The sequence below is a fragment of the Crocodylus porosus genome, unplaced genomic scaffold (assembly GCF_001723895.1).
Source record: "Crocodylus porosus isolate Cpor-Errol unplaced genomic scaffold, CroPor_comp1, whole genome shotgun sequence".
NCBI lineage: Eukaryota > Metazoa > Chordata > Crocodylia > Crocodylidae > Crocodylus > Crocodylus porosus.
This window is the reverse complement of record NW_017728886.1, coordinates 52,712,179-52,728,574: the sequence shown is the minus strand read 5'-3', so window position 1 is coordinate 52,728,574 and position 16,396 is coordinate 52,712,179.

Here is a 16,396-nt window from a genome sequence, read left to right as displayed (position 1 = left end):
ATTGTTCTAACTGTAATGTGCAATGCATACTAATGGTCTGATACAAGATATCAGATTTACCCAAAGAACTTTGTCTGCCCATGTCCTTAGACCAGCACAGCTACAACATACACCCCTGCATACTAATAAGTACTAATGAAGATGCATGTTCTGTAGGGCTTAAATATAATCTAAAATTTAGTGATTTTACTATTATGTCTGAGCAAGACAGGATAGGAAGCAATTCCATCAGTAAAAAGCCAGTGTGTTATACTTCTACACAAACTTAATTATGTTCCCCAAATACTATATTAATGAGAGATTGTTTTGGTTTATGCTGTTTATCATCTATTTTAATTAATTCCTAGAATCTCTGTGTCAGTTATTATCTTGCTAGCTTTTATTCCACACAGAGTAGTCTAGCTAACATTAATCAGACCATTGCTAATTTAGGGTCATATTGCAAAGTCTTTTTTTTTCAGTAGATCTCACCATTGATTTCAGTGGGGAGCCCTACTGAAAAACTGATGGCATAATGTGGTCCTTGAAATGTAACCATAGGCAAAGGGGAATTATTTGCTCAGCAACTATGAAGGACATTCAGAAACATGCTGTCCAGTATTTTAGTTATTTTAAGTTAGTAGAACGCCATGTTTCCTGCTAAACTCAGTCACTTCTTAGAAATAATATGATTCTGGCTTCTGTTTTTTAGTATTTATTAATTTGAGTTTTCAAGGTTTATTTTGAGGAATGTGGGTGGTTTAATAGATATCAAAAACTGAATTTTGAAGGGGAGGTTTTATACAATGTAATAACAGGCATCAGGGAAACAGCCTCTGAATCAGAACTTCCTAGACTTTAAATGCTGGAAGCTACAAGTGAGAGGAACAGTGAAAAAACCCTAGTCACACCCTGTTCACTTTCCCTTTCAGCATTCAGTCTCTGCCACTGTAAGACATGGGATACTGGGCAAAATGGACCGATGGTCTGACCCAGTAAATGGTAAGTCTTATGTAAATATATTTTCAGGAAGTTCCCCCAAAATCTTGTCTAAATAGGATCTACTGTAATTTTTATCATATCTATAAAAATGACTTAAATATTTGTTTTGTGTCCTTTTTAATGATCCCTTAGAGATTGTGTGCTAACACAATTGCATTTAACAGCATGAATCCTGTATACATTTTTGTTTACTTTCTCAGTGAAAATCTGATGATCCCAAACATATTTTCCTGAGGTATTAGCAAAATTAAGCATTTTTATCAATAATGTCTACCTGATATAGGCCTAAAGGTTACCATCCTCTCACAGTCTTATGTAGTTTTGGGAGATTTTTGAAATAACTCAGAATTTTGGAATGTTAGAAGTTCTTCTTAGAAGATATATTAGTGTGTATGGTGCAGAAGAGATGGATGAAGGTACATTATAAATTAAATATTGCGACTGATTTAACAGTCTCTTGTCAGCATGCAGTCAGTGGAGCATTGCCAGGATGAATTTGATCCAGCGCTTCTACAACGGTTATGTTTCTTTTGTTGCCAAGTATCATTATTTTATTGTCCAGCTTCAGTCACATGCTTTCATTCACTCTTATAGTGCCAGGTAAATGTGAAGCTTCTAGTATGTCATGTATCCTGATCCTAGACTAAATTTATACTCCTTTTCCTTTTCTCCCAAATGCTTTTTAGTATCATATATGCTACTGCTTTTGTCTTTTTCAAGTGCAGACCATCCTATTTTTCTCGGCTCTGGCATGTATACATTGATAGTTCAAAATGTCATAATCAATTGTAGAAGTGCATCTCACAACTCTGATCAGTGTGAAAAAGATTCCCATTGAGGTAATCACATATTTTTTCTACAATACAGTCTCTTGGAATTGTTCTATTTCACCTACCAAAAAGAGAATACCTGAAGCCTTTTGAAATTATATTTTGATAAAGAGGTATCTCTCACTTCGAGTAAGAAATTCCAACTTGCATAGAAATAACTGAAATAAAGTTACTTCTGAAGTTGTTGGTAAGTTTTGCTATAACTATGTTGTACATTTGAAAATAATTCTTCAAGCAAAATATCTTTCATTTTTATACCATCATATCTAACAATATTATTGTGAAAGGAAATATAATATTGGAAAGATAAAAGTCATCCTTCATAGGAAAATACTATATTAACATACAAAGTTCACTCTTTATAGTAAAGTTAAAATTTCTCTATCATTGAAACAGTGACATTATAACTGGGAAATTAGATTTAGAGCTCAGCACTGTTCTTACTAATGTCAGATGGCGAAACAATGACACTGCACTCAACAAAGACAGGATCAGATTTATGTTAGGTCACCCTGTCCTTGTTTCATAACCTGCAAATCATGAGAGAGAATCTAGCCTTTCATTTTAAGAGAAATGAGTTTCAGCACTTATTTATACAAGACATAGCACTGCAAGGGACTGGCTATGCCATTGAGTACAATCTCTGTAGCTAACTGCATGCAATTCTAATATAAAAAAAGAACTTAATCTGTCTGTCAGTAACACTTTTGTTCAAGTGGGCATGTGCTGCTGAGATATGGTTACCATACATCTGGGTTTCCCCAGACATGTCCCTGCTCTTTGAGCCCTCTGATCGCTGTTCCAATGGGTTTTTATAAATCTGCCTAAATGTCCATGATTTCCCTTTTTCTCTGTTGGTGGGAGCAGGGGGAGGGTGATTGGAGGCAGTGGGAGCACACACTGACCTGCCTGCAGCTGTGGATGTGACAGACCCAAGCGGTGTTCTCTGCTGCCTCCGATTGTCTCCCCCTGCTCCCACTCCCGGAGCACAGCAAAATCCCGGACATTTGGTCAGGGCAGGGGGAGTGGGGTCTGCAGCTGCAACAGAGTGGTGTGGGGTGGGGGAGGGTTGCCTGCCTGTCCAGTGTGGGAAAGGGGTAGGAGGCAGCAGGGTACTCCATGGCCAGGTGGCAGTGCAGGGTCCAGTGCCTGTGTTAGGAGTGACTGAGTAGCCAGGAGCCACTGCCGGGGGAGTGGGGTGGACAGGGAGGGAGAGGGGCCCTGGTCAGTCTGCCCGTTGGGAGTGAGGGCCAGCAGCAGGATTGGGGGAGTTGTGGCTTGGCAGGGAGGGACAACAGAATGGGCAGGGGCAGGACCACCCTTTGGGGTCAGCCATGTAAACGCATCTTTGAAATTCGTCATTCATGGATGGGGAATTGGCTAGTTATTAGGGCTGTGCGAAGCGCAGTCCCTGATTTGATTTGGCAGAGATTCTATGGCCAAATCTCTGAATCAAATCAGGAGACCCTTTAATCTCTTTGAATCGAATTGGAACCCTCCAAATAGATTTGGAGAGATTTGGAAAGATTTGCTGATTTGGACATAGACACATCTTTAAGTGTTTTTTCTACATACCTCAAGGTACCATGAGGTTCGTCAACGCTGCGATGCTGGGGCGGATGGAGCATCTCACAGGAGCATGGCGGGGTCCCCAGCTTGCTCGATGGCAGACCCAGAAATGGACCAGAAGCACTTTTGGTCCATTTCCAGGTTCGCTGGGGAGCATGCTGGGGGCCCCCCCTGCATTCCCCCAGCCTCAGCGACTGGGGCCTCCTGGTCTGGGGGGCCACCTGGGGTCCCCCTGTGGCCAATCGCCAAGCTGGGGAGTGTCAGGGGGCCCCCAGTACACTCCCCAGTGGACCCAGAAGTTGACCAGAAGTACTTGCGGTCCACTTCCAGGTTTACCACCAAGCATGCGGGCCTCCCCATTCTGCCCCCACACTCCTGTGGGACACTCCATCCACCCCAGCATTCATGAGCCGTACCTTGTACCTCAGGGTATGTAGAAAAAACATTTAAAGCTGTGATGTCTATGGCCAAATGTCTGATTCTCTCGATCAGCATTGAATCTTCAGATTCAGCCAAATCGAATTGGGACAGTGACCAGAACCAACTAATCAAATTACTGTCCCCGATTCAGGTCAAATCAGCATCAGAATTGAATACGGCTCATTTCGCACACCCCTACTAGTCATATAATATAATCCAAAATTCAGGAATTTATTGAACTGTTTTTTTAATTATTTGCAAAGCAAATCAGCAATATTGATAAGCTTACTGATCGCTATCTATAATTTGTCCATTTTTACATGTGTACAGAGTAAATATGAGGTGGGTGGTATAAACTAAGTGAGATTAAGCATGCTTATAAACATGCCTGGGAATAAGAGTGATTGTTAGAATTTTAATAGGGCATGTAGAATATTGGAAAAATTTAAGTGAACCCCGACAACCCATCAGGCACTATGTGCACATTTAGGTGCCTAAATGCATTTTTTTTTTTAAATCTCACCGTAGTGAGATTTCATAGTGATAATTCCATCTTCTTAAAGCTTCCCTACTTGGTCACTGCTTGCAGGTTGTTCAGAATGTGCTTGGGTTTACTGACCTTTATTCCAGATTCTTACTGGTTTTTATTCCAGATTCTTTTAACTGGTTGTCAAAAAATTGAATATTAAATTTAAGATTGCATAGTTTAGAATTTGTACAGCTTGAGTATATACACCTCACAAATAATGCATATCCAGTAAACTATCCAGCAGAAATCAACAAGAAATGTGTCAGTGTAGGACAGGGTTGAGCAAAATGCGGCCCGCAGGCTGAATGCAGCCCGCCAGGCCTTTCTACCCAGCCCACAGGGCCCCTTAAAAATTTAGAAAATTAATATTTATCTTCCCCTGGCTGCAGCCCTCGACGGCTTGCCAAAACTCAGTAAATGGCCCTCCACCCAAAATAATTGCCCGCCCCTGGTGTAGGAGGTGGATCCAATTCTTTCCCCAATTTAAATTCAAATAAAGAGCATAAAGATTTCAGGAGATTAAATTGAAAAGGCATACTGCTTTTTATTTTATAGTTTTAAAATGGTCTCATTTTTTCAGTTGTAAATATTACGTTAATATTTAATCAAGGCCACATTATAAAACTTTGGCCAGGAGTTTTAAAGGGATGAATGATTTTGAGTGCCTCATTAGTGGGTATCCAGCTTAATATAGTTCCTAAAAGGTCTGGTTCAGAAAATGCTAAGCTTTCTTTGAAAAAAAACCCACACCTCTCTAATGCGTCTCAAAATGCCCACCAAAAATTTAAAGAAATTAAAAGTAATAGTAAGTTTTTAAAAATGTTGGTCTTAGCATTTTCCAGAACATTCTTTGCATCCAAGAGTTTATCCACATGTAAACAGATGAGGATGTGTGCAGTCCAGTCCACTGAACAAAGCTATGATCTAAGGCCAAGAGGTAAGCCAAGAGCTGGGACTAGCTGCCTTAGCTAGAGCATACTGGACCAAGCCATTGCAAACACTAACAGTACCACCATTTTTACTTTGTGTTCCATTGCAGTCCAACTTTAAATTTGGGACTGGAGTAACATGAATGCTAAGGCATGTGGCTAATAGCCTAAAGGTCACATGTTCAAGGCCTTAGCAGAAGTGCTCATGATGTAGGCTGTCAGATTCCAATGAATCTGTGATTTCTGCTAAATACCTTTTCATAAACACATAAAAAAGGCAAGTTTTAAATTCAAGGCTTTTAATCACCTGGAAGAAAGAATTCAAAGAGATGGAATCCTTCCCCTAGCCTGTAGTAACGCTAGCCCAAATAAAGTGAGTGGCTGGGCCTGTGGATAGGCCCTGGGAAGCAACTAGGAGGTTAGTAGGGTTGGGGCACAAGTTACCGAAACAAGAGTGAGGAGACGAGATGTTGTCCAGGATGTAAGCCAGTCAGGAGCCAGGGGTCAGAGAACTGGTGCCAAGTTCCAGGGAAAATCCAAGATCAGGGACAAAGAAGCCAAACCAAGTCAGGATGCCAGGAAAACCAGAGAAAGCAGAACCAGCACTGAGGTTCAGGGGAAATCCAAGATAAGGGGCAGGAAAAACCAAAGGCAAGTCAGGAGAAGTAGAGAGAACTTGGAACAAGAGGCTTGCCAGAACGGACTAAGGCTATGTCTATAGCTTGAGACTGAAAGCATGTTTAAAAGGGGTGAATGGCACTTTCAGCAGCCAATATGGATGCAGAGAGCTTGGTCAGCCAACTTAGCCAGGGGCAGAGGTGGTAACTCACATGCTTGGCCCAGCCAGGCCTGATTGATCAGAGTCCCTGATATGAAGGGGATGGAAGTCTCCTCCTTTTGAGGACCTCTTTTTCCCTCTAATGTAGTATTAGACTCAAGAAAATTTTCCAGCACCCATATCCTTACTGGTACTCTGGGATCAGATGTCAAAGGTAGTTAGGTACTTAATGGGATATTCAAAATTTCCTTAGATTTGGCACTTAACATCCATTTACTCCACTGAATAAATCAAATGAGCAATGCTTCGACACATTTAAAAGTGCTACTAAATACCTATCTTGATATTTAGATAGCTAAGTTACCTAAAATATCTAGATTTTGGTCTGTACTTAAAAGACAACAGAAACATTTTAAAACCTTTCAGAAATTTAATTTTACTTACTCAATATGGATCAGTCCACAGTGGGATATTTTTCCTACAAAATTTCCCACTCTTAGTAATGTAAGTTCACCACCACAGCTGGTAGCTGCACTGAGAATCTTACTGAAGATAAGTCTAAGGCATTTAGACTAGTTTTGAATACCGTATTACCTCAGTTTTCTAAGGAGTGTTCTAAAGAACATAATATTAAAAATATATCAGCAACTGCCTATAAATTGCCTTCACCACAGGCCCACCATTGCTACCAAAAATACAGCTGAACCAGTATTAAAAGTGGAATTTGTCGTAAAAAATGACTCTAGTGTACACAGAACCTACACAAGATAACATATTTCCCCAAAGAAATCAAAATGACAAGAGACAAGCAAAAAACAAACCAACCAAAAAAACCCCAAGAACCACTACATTGGAGCTGGTTTCTTTGTTTTATCTATTACAGTTCAAATCACAAAAACAACTCCAGCATTGAATAATTATATCAAAATTAAAAAGCATACCCGAAACAAATTTCCACTGACCTGCTCCAAGACTACCTTGAGGCTCAGAAAAAAAGTTTTAAAAACAACTTCAGCAAAGCTAGAAAGCAGTTTTTATAGAACTTCAAAGTAGTTTAAGTAGCCCCAATGAGAATTTAAAGCAGTTCCCACAGAGCTTAAAATATCCCTAAGTAAAATTCCAAAATGGCCTTTCAGTACTTCAAAGCAGCACTAGCAAACCAAACAATATAGCTGGAATTCACAGCTCTCATAGAACAGTGGGTGTAGACAAGTGCATGTGTGGCCTTCTCAACATCACAACTAGCCTTTTCTACTTCCAATGCCCTGTCTCCTTTCCAGACTTCAGTGTTGATCTGTAAAGAACTTAACGGTGTAAGGCTTAGTAAGACTAGAACTCCTTGAATGTCACTGGAAGTCAGGTTGGGGTAGTGCAGATTTTTTGGATGGCTGAGAGGAGGTTCTGCCTAGTGGTTCATTGAATGAAGTTTGTAGGCTAGAGAATGGTGGAAGGTGGCGATGGGACTAGTGTAGATGGTTCATCCTTATGGGATAGTGTGGCAGGGCACTGTTGGTGCCTGCCACTTTAAGAGCTGAGCCAAGCAGCCACCAGGTTCTTCATTGTGGCGGCCATTTTAGATCTCTGACTGCCTATATAAACAGAGCAATTTGCTGCTGGCAGGCCAGGCAGTATGCAACATCCTGGAGATGAGGGCAGGAGCTTAAGGGGATGGTTTGGAGGCTCCTGGTCCTGGGCATAACCTAAACCTGCACCCTGCTCGGGATGGGTGGCCTGGTGGGGCTCTGTCATGGGATGGGGTCCCTAAGGATGGCCTTGTTACCCCTAAGACCTCTCAAGTATGCCAATTTGGCTCACTGGGCACCCTCAGTTCTCATCCGCCATGTCTTGATGGATTTATAGTATAGGGAGGATGCCTTTAAGTTCTCTTGGACATGGTTTGATGGAATCTCTGGGAACCCCATGGGTTCCCAAATCCCTTGTGGGTCCTGCTTCAAAATAGATGTCACAGGACACCCCAGCCTTATGGGCTATATGTGTGGCTCCAACCACCCCTTTACCATGCCCCAAGCCTCACAGATGGCATTGATGTTGTTCAGTCTGGGCCTTGGTATGACTTGGCCCCCTTGTCCTCTCTGGGCTCTCCGTAGCCCTGTCTCTGCGCCTCACTGGCACCTGGGCTCTCCACAGTCCCTAGTGTTGCGCCCTTGCTGGCGCCAGGGTCTGGGCACCCCAAATGCCGTGCCCTCTCTGGCGCCAGGGTCCTCACGCTGCAGTGGGCCCCCTGTGAGGCCCCCTCTCCCAAAAAGCCTCACCCAAACCACCGGTGTTATAAAATGGCAAACAAAACATAAGCCCCTGGGCTACAACATAACACAAGCTGCCCAGCGATAACATAATTCGAGCCACACAGGGCGTGCTCTGGCCCTGAACTGTACTGGATGCTGCACCTGCAGTCAGGCTTCCCCCCTTTGCTTCCTCTGGGAGAGCTCATTCCCCCTTGGCTGCTGGCAAAGAACTGCCTTCCTGGCTTTAGCTCTGCGGTTTATATATGAGCCAGGTCCTGCCCCTTCTGGTCAGCTGACCACTGGCAGGTGTGGGCCAGCTAGCTCGTTCTGGCTGTCCTGGTAACCAGCAGGGGGGCTCCCCACTCACTTCTAGGGCTCTCTCCCTAGCAGTTTCAGCTCTTTAAAGGAGCAGGGCACCTAAGTGCTCTGTGACAGGCTCTCAGTGGCACAGGAGCCCCCAGGAAATGCCAAGTCAGTTAGCACCCCAGTGAAAGGCGAGTAGGGGCACCTTAACCCCAGCCATCACCTTCAGGTGGGCTATGTGAACCATCTGATCCAGGTAAGCTTCAGGACACACCTGAGCCAGGAATGGGTACCCCAATCCCTGAGTGCAAGCAGGAGGCGTAGACCCAACCAAGGTCCTTGACTGGTCAATGCCAGGACTGGAAGGGTCAAAAGGGCCAGGGGCCCACCGCAAAGGATGCCCATATAGAGAAAAGAAGCTCAGGGTTCTGACTGGCCTGAGATGGGGCCAGGGCTTAAAGGGAAGCTGAAGGTACCAAGGAAGGGGACACAGCTAATGGGCGAAGGAGACAGTTGAGTTGACTGCCTGAGATGCCATCTGTGAGGCTTGGGCTGTGGTGTAGGGAAGGAACAAAGCTGCAGATAGTGCCCCCCTGGCATCAGGGCAAGAATGAACAGCCTCCTGCCTAATTAACACCTCAGTTATGTTCCATCAAGGCATGACAGACGAGACAGGTAAGCGGTGTGTCCAGAGGCAGGTGGGGAAACTAGCACTGTGGCTAGGGAGCCACATTTTGCCACCGATTGGGCATCTGCTTTCCAGTTCTTGACTTGTAGATGATATGTGATTATGCAATGAAAAAAGGGACAAGAAGAAAAAAGTTACCAGCAGACCTGTCATGAATTCAATTTCTAGCTCATTTGGAAATATTTCAGTTTTTAATGTCTGTAACTACTTGAATGGAGTTATGAGCCCCTTCCAGAAGGTGTAGTCACTCCTTGAAAGCTACCTTGATCAAGATAAGTTCCCGATCTCAAATGTCATTGTCACAGTGCAGGGTCCCCAGGGATGACTGTGATGCCCTTAGAGCTCTGTGACCGTGCTAGCTTCGCCTTGCAGGCACCTTCTAGTCTCGCCTGCTACATCTTGTTGATTTAGATAATAGATAGGGAGGTGCCCTCAAGTTGCTGTGCAGCCATGGTCCTGATAGACCCCATTAAGCCCTGTGGGTTCTTAGACCTCTTGCTGGGTCCCGCTCTAAGTAGGTGCCCTGTGAGGTACCCCAAGCCTTATGGGCTCGATGTGTGACTCCAAAACCGCCCCTTCGCCTCACAGATGGCATATCAATGTTGTCCCTATAATGAGGTCTTGGCCTAATTCGGCCTTCTGTTATCACTAGGCCCCTGGTTCCTGTCTCCACACCCTCTCTGGTGCTGGGGCTCTACACGGTAGTGTGCCCTAACGAGGCCTCTTCCTCCCCAATAACCTCATCCTGGTCCACCAGATTAAACAATACCATAAATGTGAGCCCCTGGGCTACAACCTAACATTAAGAATGACACACTCTGTACCTTTAAGCAAGCCAGTTTCTCCCTCAGCAGTGCGTGCCTCCTGTCGCCAGTGCTGTAGGAGCTCTGAGAGCCCATCGGTCTCACCAGCAGCAGAACAGGCAGCCAAGCAGTGCTGCAGAGGTTTTCTGCACAAGCTCCTACCCCCTCAGCTACTACCAGAGCACTAACTGCCTCCAGTCCCAGCCCTGGGGTTTATATGTGCCCAGGGCCCTGCCTTCTTGCAGTCAGCTGACCAGGTGCCAGGTGCAGGCTAATTCCCTCGCTAGCTTGCTGCCACGGCAACCTGCACTTGTGGGGGTTCTGCCCTGCTCCTCAGGCCCTCTCACTAGGCAGTGTCTGCCTTTAAAGGAGCAGGCACACCTTAGTGCCCTGCAACAATCATAATTCCTTTAGGGGGGTGTCAAAGCCTGGAAATAAAGGCACAAGGGTGCAACTTGTTTGGGGTTTCTGAAGCCTGGGACAGAATAGCTCCTATTGTGCAACTTGAGGAGTCAGCTTCCATTATAAAAGGTCTCATGGGGTCATGGTGCACCAGAATAGCCTTAGAAGTAAAAGACCTTTTTAGCATCTCAAAAGCTGTTTGGGCCTCTTGAGACCATTTAAATGGTACCCTTTTCTTAAGAAGGGCAGTTAGAGTTGCCAAGTGTGAGAAGCATATAATAAAACATCTGTAAAAATTGGTAAAGCCCAGAAACTCTATATGCCCCATTAAGTAGTCCATTTGGTTATGGTGGTTACCTTAGATGGGTCCATGGTTAGGTCCTAGGGGAAATTATATCACCTAATAACTTGATTGAGGTCTTCTCAAGCTCACATTTTAATGTCTAGACAGTTCTCTCAGAGCCTGAGCAGAACCTGGCACACATGTTATGAATGCTGGGTTGTATAATCAGAAAAAAATAATATCATCAAGGTAAATTATAACATCAGTACAGCATATCTTGAAACATCATTAACAACATATTGGAAGGGGCACTGCAGAGACTGATGGGCCTGAATTCAAAGTGCCCACAGCAGGACTGAAACACTATCCTCCACTCATCCCTATCCCATATATGGACTAGATTGTAGGCCCCTTGTAGATCTTACTTTCAGATAATCCATTCATTAGAGGCAGAGAGTAATGGTTACAAACCATTACTTTGTTTAAGTCCTGGGAGTAGTCAACACAGGAGTGAAGAGAGCTGTCTTTCCCAAAGAATATTGGGGCCCTAGCTGGGGATGTAGAAAGCCTTATGAACCCCTTACAGAGAATCTCTGTAATGTACTTTTTGAGAACCTTGGGTTCTGGTTCATAAAGTGAATAAATGCACCTGAACAGAATCTGTGTCCTTGGCAAAAAATCAATGGGCAATCATAAGGGTGATGCAGGGGAAGCTGATCGACTCCTTCTTATTGAACATGTCTGCCAAGTCTTGATATTTGTCAGCAAGAGATGGGTCAGGGTCTGTTGGACAAATATTTCCTGCTAAGGCAAGCCATGAATCTTCTATGATTGGAGCAAGGAATTTGGTGTCTTTGCCGCTCCTTCTGGCCTGGGCAACAGTCCGATGAGTCTCCTCCAAACAAGAGTTTGAGTAGTGAGGTGAGATGAAACAGAGTTTCCTTAACCCCCACAAAATGTCCATGGAGGAATAGCTAAGGGGTTCCCAGGATAGCCAAAAAGTGAGGGGAATGGATACGGTCAAAACAAAGAGACTCCTAGCAGTCATCTATCAATATCTCTACCGGAACCATCTGGTAATGGGGTCCAAGGAGATAGGGAATCTGTCCATAGTTTCTGCTATTACTGTGTTCTGTTTTGGCCTGACAGGTATCTGATGTTATTCCACAAAGGTCAAATCCATGAAATTACTGGAGGATTCCACGTCTAAGAAGGCTGGAACGAAGACATTCACACCAGGCCAGTGCTGTAGGTGAAGGGTGACTAGCAAGGGTGAGTCTTGAGGCACCTGTGCGCCTAATGTGGGTTGGAGGAGCTGGCTGAACAGTCAGCAGCAGGCTCAGGCCATGTCCCTCTAACAAGGCTGGGCTGGGGAGTTTTCCTGAATAAGAGGTGGGTACCTTCTTCCTTAGGCAGGTCCAGGAAAAATGCCCTGACTCCCCACAGCCCAAGCAGAGGCCCTGAGAGCGACGGTCAGCTTTTTCCTCCAGGGAAGTCCGTACCTCATTGTGTCAATCTGTATGGCTTGCACCCAGAGCGGTGTTGGCTCTTCTGGGGTCCTAGGCTGCCCAGGAGGCTGAGATATTCTTGGGCACCACATTCCTATTGCTTCTCAGATAGACAGGCATCAATATGGATATTAAGGTCAATAAGTCTGTCCAAGGTAGCTGGGAGCTCCACACAAGCCAATAGTTCATCTTTAATGGAGCCCAGAAGCCCCTGGCAGAAGTGGAAGTGTTGAGTCACCTCCTTCCACTCAGTGTCAGCAACCAGCTGTCTAAACTCAGCAGCATAACTTGATACCAGATGGCATCCCTGCCTGATGGTCTGGAGGGCTCACTCCACAGTGCAGACCCAGTGCGGGTCTCTGCAGATCTTGGCCATGTCCTAGATAAAATCTTTGCGCTTGTCCAGGAGGGAGTTTTATGATTCCAGAAGTGGGGAAGCCCAGGCCAGGGCATCCCATCTTGGCCATATCTGAAGGGCAGGTTTCAGAGCAGAGATGCAAAGAGAGGTGACACTGCTTAAAGAATCCCTAGAAGCAGCAGGGATCCCCACTGACCTTGGCAGGTGGTGGAATCCAGGATTCAAAGTAAGACAAGTAGGGTGGCTGCACTGATGGACACAGAAGCAGGTATGTTGGGCTTGCAGAGCTGTAATCTAAGTTTGTAACCCCTGTAAAGCAGCCAGCATCTCACCCCCAGAAATCAGCCTTGGTGGTGGATCCATTCCCCTGTACCACCATGGGTCTTTGAAGTACAATTGGCTGTGAGGTTTCAGCTAGGACGTAGGCAGCTAGGCCTGCAGCAGGCCACTGGGAGAAGCAAGGCAGGAGCACTAACTGCTATCCTACTGCATATTCTGCAGCTGATTTCTCACTGTTTCTTCTGTTGCAGTAGTTCTACATTGGTGTTTTGCCTGTTCTGCCCCAAAAAATATTTGGGTGTGGTAGTGACATCTTGGTCTGGGGGACACAGCCAATCCTATTCTGTTTCATTAAGGTTTGACATATAACAAGAAAGAGTCTCAAGTATAATGATTGGTCATTAATAATGTACTCAAACATGGCTTTTTCTAACTCAAAAGATTGATACTAAAACTTACCTGTTATTATGCAGAAGGATTTTCATCCACAGATATCATAGTATTTTACAAAGCAAAATACCATTAGTCCCAAATCACAGGTTGTGTCTTCAGGAGATGCTGGCTGCGCAGTCGTTACTGCCCAGTCATTTAGTCCTTGTACAAGTACTAAATACTGGAGTTACTGCGTTAGTAGTATTGCGAAATCGCTTTTTCATGACACTGAGTCCACAGTAGCCAGAGACTACTGTGCAGTAGCATCATGTCATGCTTTCTGCGCCATGTGACACTACTGCGCAGGAAGTGTCTCATGTAGATGTACCCACAGAGAGAGAAACCAAAACACAGAAAGTGATTTGGCTAACATCACACAAATAGGTTAAGGTTAGCTCCAAAAATAACACCAATCCATGGTCCAAACAACAGTACCTCCTGTATTAAAAAAAAAAAAGTTTAAAAATCTTTTTCAGTTGAGATTATCCTAAGAAATTTTGGCCCCGAAAAGTTTTTTTAAAAAATTTTCACTGGCTGAAAACTGGTATATAAAATGGGAATGCCATCTTAGCTTTAACTCTAAAGAGGTTTTCTAAAACTTCATTTTGAGACAAAGAGAAGTTTTATTTTAGACTGTTACATGCGCTTGTTTCAAAAACCAAAAAGACAGTTTGCTTTGAATCTCACTTTGAAAGGCCTGTGTTTTGTTACAAAGAAGTATGTTGTAAAACAGTAGGCAAAATATAAGACCAACTTGAATTATCTAAGTTTACAGTCTAGGAACATATGTTCACAGTTAGATGACAATGGTACCACATATAAAAATGGGGAATTTGGATAATGTAACTAATAGAATCCTCAATGTCTAGATTATGGAATCTCTTGTTGATTTTGGACATAAAAGATTATTAACTTCATAGAAAAGCATTATGGGCTTTGTATTATTCAAAGTCCTCAATTGTTAATATAAATATTATGATTTTGTTTAACAGTAAGAGGATTGTATTCATCTTGGCGATGCTCAGAATGCAGTCAACCATAGAGTATGAGTGCTTTTAAACTGTGTGCGATAGTGCATAAAACCAATCAATTTTTTCCTCTTGGCTAGGTTAATCTGTCACTGGGACTGAAAAACTTGTTCAGTCGTGAATAGTGTACGGCTCAAAAAACACATGAAATATATCTTTGTTTCTGTTTGTTTAATTATTTTAGTATGCATAATCACTCCACTCACAGCTAGCATGGGGATATTTACTCTTCAGTAAATCAATCAAAGAGGTGTTAAATTTAGCCAAATATTTTAAAAGATCACGCTTTCAAACACAGCTGTATCTTCTTAAAAAGGTCTGGAATGGTACCATGGCATGTTGCTAATTAATGTGTACATCACAGGACATGGATCCTCACTAATATTTTTGCAGCAAATTTTGAGGATCTTTTAATACTCATACAAGTGAAAGATTAAGTGTGTTGTGTGTGCAGGTGCTCTGCAAACTTTCTGAATGGTTCTGTCAGCACAACTCATTCCTGACCTTTCTTGTCCCTGCTATTCTAGTCTAGAATGTCTCTTCAGGAGAAATGGATAATTGTGCCAAAGTGTACGCCCTGCCAATCTGGCCAACCTAGTCATATGAATCTCAGCAGTATCAAGAAAGCTTCTTGAAGCTATGCAGGGATCTCCTACAGGGCTTTTTTTTAAGTAGTTGTAAAAAGATTTCACTTTATTCTCTCAGCTACCTATACAATGCTATACCTTCTATACAATGGCCAAAAACTTCTTTTGTTACCTGAAGACGTTTGGAGGATTTTTTTATTCTTGTTACTTAATCCAATTCAAAGTTTATTAGATATGGTACATTCATCATTTTTGTGGAACTTAGCACAGAGAACTTTTATGTGATCTTTGCTAAAAACCATGTTTTTGGTATGCATATTAAATCATACAGTTTCTAGATCATACAGTTACTATCTAGAGCTGTGTACAGACATTCGGGGAGGTTAGATCACATTAGAAATGACCACTTGATCCTAGTTTGCTCAGGTGCAGATCTTACATTAATTAGGTAGATCTAAGTGTGAACTGCACAGAAATTCAGGACAGTTAGATCAGTCTAAAAATGGCCGACCTGATCTAAGTTAAGGTAGTCTATTTTAGGTTGGGTCTGTAAAAATCAATCTTACTGAACTTCTGTACAGTTCCCTGTGCATCTCCAGGGCTAGGAAAGCCCAGCTGCTGGTTCCAGGCCTGGGGCTGCACTTTTCCTGACTCCTCCCTGGCACCAGTCTATTTTTAGTCCCCCCATCAGATGGACAACCTCGACTCCCAGCCAGTCCTCCCCCAGACTACCAAGACCCTCATCCCATAGGCCACTCCCAGTTTTATCACCATTCACCAATGTCAGGAACCAAGGAAGTCAGGGTGGGGGAAGGGTTGGTTTGCTATGGGGGTTGTATGTCTGGGGGTGGGGGGAGTCAGGGAGCTAAAAATAGCCCCTGGTCCTGGGAAGTGGGAGAGAGAGTGCCCTATCCTTTCAAACCCCCTTCAGACCTGCGAGCCTTCTGATCCTGCCCGCAGACTCCACCTGCCTTCTGATCCCCTCAATTCTTCACAAAGACCTCTCTTGCCCTCCCAATCTCCCCACAGACTCCCTGATCCCCCTGGAGCCTGCTTGCACCCTGATCCTCCCAACCCCCACTATACCAACTTACCTTAGATTGTGTGACTATTTAACTTGATCTAACCTCCCCATAACCTCGATGAATATCTGTATGCATCTTTAATGGTTTTTGTCAGCATTGTCTGTTAGAATTTCCTAGTGCAAGAGTTTCCCAAACATTTGAGATCAAAATTGGCAGCACACTTTACTCTTATACCTGAAAAGCAGGGTGAGTGTGTATGTGAGTGTATTCCATAGTTTCATAGTTTCTAGGGTCGGAAGGGACCTGAGTAGATCATCTAGTCTGACCCCCTGCCATGGCAGGAAATAATACTGGGGTCAAATGACCCCAGCAAGGTGTTCTTCTAACCTCCTCTTAAAAACCCCCAGGGTAGGAGCCT